Genomic DNA, 6,829 nt, shown 5'->3' on the forward strand with positions numbered 1-6,829 from the left:
CTGCCAGCGTTCAGTAGGTGTTCTGTAGGAGTTGTTCCACATGTAGATGTATTTTTGATATATTTGTGGGGAGGAAGGTGATCTCCATGTCTTATTCCTCCACCATCTTGAAGGTCCTCTGTAATGTGTTTTTAAGAGAGTGTTGGTATTCCCAGAACATGTTCACAGAACGAATGGATTAGACAGGAACTAGGTATATTCCTGAACTTCACTATTTTATGCCAACATACTTGATAATTTATTTAAATACAGAACCAAGTAGAAACACAGAGTTCCTGAGGCTGATAGATGGCTTCAACTTTGACCTTTGTAGATTTCCTTAATGTTATTTTCATGACCTTTAATTTTAGATACAGTATGGTTGTAAATGTGTCTTGTGATCATGGCTTTATTATGGTAATTGCTCAGCATAATAGTAATTACCAAACATATCCCAAAGCAGTTGTGCATATAAATTGGACTCGTCTCTCATTAGGGATTTTGCCTATGAAGTTTTAATTTATGAATTTCTATATGGTTTGAAACTAGGCTTAACACTGATCTCTTTACTCTCTTCATGGTTAAGAAAGCCATGAAGCTTTCATAAAAGCCTCATTGTACAGAATATGGCTTTCCACTTTTCGATTCTGTCTTTGAAAAACTTCTCTGGAAAAGTTATTTCATGTTTATTTTTTAGTTGAAGTATAGTTGATTTACAATATTGTGTTAAGTTTCTGGTGTACAGCAAAGTGATTCAGTTATACATATATATATATTCTTTTTCATATTCTTTTCCATTATGGTCTATTACAAGATATTGATAGAAAAATTATTTTTAATCCTAGTCTTCCTTTTAGAAGTAATATAACTCCTTGGCTCTATTTTAGAATGTTATTTAATATATCATACCCAGTAAACTAGGAGTGCTCTTTTAAAAAATGAGTCTTAATTCCTTTTGGGTAAAATATCACTCTCCTATTTGGCAAATTATGGAAAAAATGGGATTTAAAAAAAAAAATTATTTATTTATTTATTTTCGGTTGCATTGGGTCTTCGTTGCTGTGCACAGGCTTTCTCTAGTTGCATCGAGTGGGGGCTACTCTTTGTTGCAGTGTGCGGTCTTATTGTGGTGGCTTCTCTTGTTGTGGAGCACGGGCTCTAGGCACACGGGCTTCAGTAGTTGTGGCAGGTGGGCTCAGTAGTTGTGGTTCGACGGCTCTAGAGCGCAGGCTCAGTAGTTGTGGCACATGGGCTTTGTTGCTCCGCAGCATGTGGGATCTTCCCAGACCAGGGAATCGAACCCATGTCCCCTGCATTGGCAGGCAGATTCTTAACCACTGTACTAGCAGGGAACTCCCTGGGATCATGTTTTTTAGGAAGGTGCAGTTGACTTATGGAGGCTATCTGAAGAGTCATATAAGAACATATTGATAAAAAGAGTCATAAACTTTAAGAATATGGCTTAGAAAAATGTAGTCTACTCCCATGTGTGGAAATAAATGAAGACCACTCAAATGAGAACCAGTAAGGGCTATTTATTCAGAGCTTGCTATAGCAAGACAGTCAGCCACCATAATTTGCATTTGACAGAAACTCAAAGGCTGCAGAGAAGTGGGACAGCTTTATAGTGGAAAAAAAGGAGGGCTTCAGGTATGCCCTGATTGGAGGCTGTAGGTGTGGGGAAGCTGGAAGCTAGGTAACTAGAAGCAAGACATCCTATGAGATTGGTTAGGGTCACATATTTGGCTTTATCCCATTGGTCCTAAGTTGGAAGCAGGTGCAAAAGTTAGGGAAGCTTTCGGTTATTGATCAAATCCTGACCATTTGGGGCTGATTGCTAGTAGGTTGTGGTTTGGCTTGCTGCACTGGCCACTTCAGGTTAGGGATCAGAGTTCTATTTTAATATCTGACCTGGCTATTAAGTGTCTGTATATGCAGTCTCTCACAAGGAATCAGAAATATCTGTGATCATATGAAAAGTTACCAGTAATTCACAAGAACTAACTTAAAAATCAGGGTAATTTTCCAATCATCATATTGTTCTAGGTATTTTTACTCTTCTTATCAGTGAAGTAAAAACATGGTTGATTTGCTCCTTTTTTTCCAGTTAAGGAGGATCCTTGACAACTATCTCAAGTAATTATAGAGTAGAAATCAATTTTTGATTCAGTAAAAATCATGAATCAGTAAAATGACTTAATCATAAAAGACTTTTCCTTGCTTCGGAGAAGGAATGAAGATGACACTTACTCTCATCTATTTCAAGGTTTGTAAACACGGCGTGCTTTGAATTACTTACAAGAAAATTTCTATTAGTGTGAATGGAACCAAGCAAAGGCCGTTCTACAACACTTTCATCATTTTGTTTTGACTCAATGTTACCAGTATCTTTTTTGCAAACCAGAAATATATTTATTCTACAATTTTTAAATGTCCCCAAATGCTACATTCTTGTCACTGGATTCAAAAATCTGTTGTATTAAATATGGTTAAATAAAAAATAATACAAAAGAAAACAAAAATCATGTTCACAGGCAGTGTGCACTAATGGTAGTTCCGCTTTCTTGAAATAGAACACTGTGACATGGTAGTTGACAGTAATTAATAAGTGATAAACAAAACAATAAAATGTCAGTCTGCAAGTAACCTTGTCAGACTCCTGATGTTGCTCTAGCCCCCAACAATCAGTCAAGCTAATTAGGAGGATCAGACAGCAATTAATATCTTAATGCCTGTGAGACCAGCAGCACATTACAAATACTACAGAGTTAAAGGGGCTGTACCGAGGTGTGAATATCCCGAGGGTAGAAACCAACAGCAAAGAAGAAAATGCTTCTTCAGTTGTTTCCTCCCTGGCTGCCATTTGCACCTCTTTCAAATAATGTGCTGTTCAGATTATATCATGTTAGTGATTCAAGAAAAGCACTGTATGTATATAATACAATTACTCAATGGTATCCTTTAAACTGGAAGAATATGTTAATCATGCAGTCAATTTCTGCTCTCATGAATATTCAAAACAGTACCAGCATCCACCTTACCTTTGTAGTCCCTCATTTTAGCAACAGAGAATGTGTATTAGTTTACTTGCCTTTTCTCTATTTAAATTACTAGAAATGAGAAATGATAAACTCATTCTGCCTAGTATAATATTGATGATCAATAATTAGTCATTAGAAAATGTAAGTTTCCTGTGCATTTTTGAGACATTATTGAGCTGATGTCTTAGATAAAACCATTTCTATTTTGAATGTGGCAAATTCACATTAAAGACACTACATTCTTGGCTTTAGCTCCCAACTCGGAATCTTTGCAATAAATACAGACAAGGTGTTAATTAAGAGAACTGCCAATCCAAATGAATAATGGAGTGCTGGAAACAGCACGGGTGGGGCCTGACCTTCTGTGTCAAAGAGGTGCTCTAATACTGAAGTCTCAATTTTGGAACTATGACTACAGAATAATGAGAAAATGGGAGGGAAAAAATGGATAGTGGGATCTCCATTAACTCATTCAGCTACTCCTAATTAGTTTGTAAAAACTGTCAGGCAATGTTTAATGAAAGGCTTTTCAGGAATAGGAAATGAATAAAGGTCACTGTATCTATACACTATTTCTTCAACCCAAAGAGTGCCAACTGAATATTAAGTGAGAGTTGATACTTTGTAAGGGCCCTTCCTAAAAGCCATGCTTTAAGCAGCAGCATAAAAAAAGCAGCCATCTTCCTCAGGACACTGACACAGGCTGAGCTAACTCAGCCATCTCAGCCCCCTGGGGGAGGGGAGGTGGGCACGCAAGAGGTGGAGGCATTCGGGTACGTGGGGGCCCATGGTCAACCCAGAGACAGCTGCCACCTCTGACTCCTACACAGCCTGTGCCTCTCAGTCACCTGGGAGTCCAGGGCAGTCCAAGTCAGAAACCTCTCATCAGGCAATTCTACTCCTGATTCTAACTTGACAACTAAGTTGTGAAGTCTTTTCTGGACTATGGGGTCCTTCCAGCTTGAAGGAGAGACCCGACCACCATTTAGTCAGGACTCTGAATTATAAATCTCTGAGGTTTTTCAAGTGTTTGAGAAACCTAAATCATTGTGAAGATTCTTCTGAAGCTACTAAATACCTCAGGCCATGAGAATAAAAAAACATTTCAGTGAGGCCAATACTGCAAATAACTTAGTTTCTTTGAGAAAGCAGCTTTGGCTTTGGCCTCTTTTCCAGGGAAATCTCCAGGTTGAACAGAGAATAAGACAGAGGAAAATCATCTTGTGAAGACAAGTGGCATTTATTGAAAGCCTATTATGGATATGTGCTGTTCTATGACAGTATTAAACCTTCATAACAACTTTATGAGGTAAGTACCATTATTATACCCATTTTACAGATAAGGATGCTGAGGCACAAGAGGTAATGTAATTTGCCCAAGAACACTATTCTACCCAAGTGCCTAGTTTTAGGCATGAATCTTGGTGTCCAGGGTGTCACAGGAACCCACTGTGGTCATTTGTTTTCACCAGGACTCTAGACATTGTGGCTTTGGTTTCTCCTGGGTATTTTACTCAGTTTAAATCCTAGCCTATACCCAGGCTCACAGGAACATCTAGCTGTTTCCACTCAACTCCACACACCTGTGTGGATAAACTGAGTGGTCATACACCCAGGCTTTCAAAGCAGAAGCATATTTATTGGGAAGAAATAAGGAAGAAAACTACCTTATCCCCACCTGAGGTCCCATGATAGGGATTTTTCAAAACTAAATAACGTCTCCCAAGTTGGCTGTCAACGGAAAGTGAAGCTGTGGTAGGAATTCCTCCAGGACCACAGCTTGGCCATTGCTGGGTCCCTGGCAAAGATTGCTGTTCTGAAGAAATAATAGAGTGAATTTTGGTTTTAGGATGTCACCTGAAAAAACTTTTGCCTAGCCTTAGCCAGTGACCAGGGTTTAGCAATGTTAGAATCTATTTCCCCTATTTCTGTGTTAAAAGGCTCAACTACTTAGTTGTCCATCTTCCCCAGATGCACGTGAAATTGGAGACTCTTCCCTACAGTTTTTAATCCATGTTATATTTTACATGTAGAGTAGAGTTACCAGGTAAAAACACATGACACCTAGTTAAGTTTACCTTGCAGAGAATTTCAGAGAAATTCAAGTTTAACTGGGTATCATGTGCTTTTGTATGCTAAATCTGGCAACTGTATTCTATAGCTAACTCATTAGAAGTGAGGGGAGGGGCGAGCCACTTTTTATTGAGTAAACTATCTTGTTTAGTGTAGATTAGTTTAATAACACTAGAAGCTAAAGTATCTTTTGTGCTTAGCATCTGCAGATGGATGCAAAATTTTCTCTCATTTTAAACTGTACATTATAAATTAATTATATTCAGGCTTTAAATCTAAACATATTTAGTATGATTCCCACCATTCATTTTCCCAGGGTAAGACAAGCACCATCATAATTTTCATGAACTTTCCCCTATCATTTGTGATTAAGGGGTCCATTAAGATGAATCTTCTTAAGTACCAAAACTTTTCAATTTTAATTTTTCATAGAGATTTTTCTGAGGTGTGTTTCATTTTGCTTTATCTACTTGGGGGTGATGTATTGAACATGACTTCCTCTGGAAAAATCAGTGTTATCATTATTAACATAAATTCTTTTGGTCTTTAATGTAGTAATATACCCTGATAGTCTACGGGCACGTACAGGACTGTCTTCCTGTCTGTAAACATTCTTGCTGTGCTATGCTCTTGCGGTTGCATGCTGCTGTTTGCTTTCCTCTCTGTCCACCTCCAGGAGACAGCTGTGTGAATTAAGAACCGAGGGAAGCTCATTTACAGACTCAGGTGCGTTTGCTTTGGACCAGCTGTGTTTTTTGCAGCTGCTTCAGAGACCTGCTTGCACTTCGAGGTCTGTGTTTTCTTCCTTACAGGTGAGCTTTGTCGGGTATGTGAAGGGCTGCTCTGTGTTTGTCATTATTACATCCCAAGAGATGTTCTACCGGACACAAGTTCTATAAAATGTTAATAGGTGCCTCAAGAAAAATTTTAATGGTTGAAGAGTTCGAGAGACAGTGAGCTAAAAAAAAGTTAAACCTATAAAAAGCTAAAGCTGCCTCTAAAGGGGTTTTCGTATGTTAACAGGGCTTATAAAGCTCCAGGTGTTTAACATGGTATGTGGCAAGTTTTGATTTTATCTGTCCATGTAATGTCTTTGGTGAGAAATCATTCTGGACATGTTGTGACATCTTGTCATGACTTATAGTTTCAGTTGTACACAGAAGTAAAAATCTTAAGTATGACATAAATTCTGTTCTAAAAACTTAAGAGGAGAAAGGAATGAAATAATGAAGTGATTTATAATGGGGATGAATTAATATCTTTTATGTATTCAACTAATTATGTGTTAGAGATGTTCTCTGAAAATAATAGCAAGTGTACAAATCTTCAGGACATTAATTGGAGGACAAGTTTCTTCTTTAGAAGTAAAGGGTTGAGTTTCTGAATGCTAATGTATTAGAAAGGTATACCATGTCAAGGTTTAGAACCCATAAAATATACTAACAGAACTCCTTCCTGCTCTCTGGACAAGTTCAATGAGAAGCTAAAATTAAAGGTTAAATAGAATTTAATGCTTCCAATAGAGACTGCAAAAAAAAAAAAAAAAAAAAAGCCAAACAATCTTGGCTTCTTTTTCTTCCTGAACTGCCACTTCTTTCTCTCTGTGCCCTTAAAAAATATATATATTTTGGGTGAATATTATTGCTTTTAATTAGTGTTTGATATTATTTTGTCATTAGTTTGGAAGTTATTACTGCTAAGTACTGAAGGAAAGGACTGTACATTTTGTTGAGAGG

General features: G+C 37.6%; 1 long non-coding RNA gene across 1 annotated transcript in view; it reads left to right on the forward strand.

The window, feature by feature from the left end:
- The window catches only part of LOC309629968, an 820,276-nt gene that overhangs the window by 112,166 nt on the left and 701,281 nt on the right, over window positions 1-6,829 (forward strand). The gene's annotated exons all lie outside the window — the stretch shown is intronic.

The sequence above is a fragment of the Balaenoptera borealis genome (genome assembly GCF_965194805.1).
Source record: "Balaenoptera borealis genome assembly, chromosome: 5".
Classification (NCBI taxonomy): Eukaryota; Metazoa; Chordata; class Mammalia; order Artiodactyla; family Balaenopteridae; genus Balaenoptera; species Balaenoptera borealis.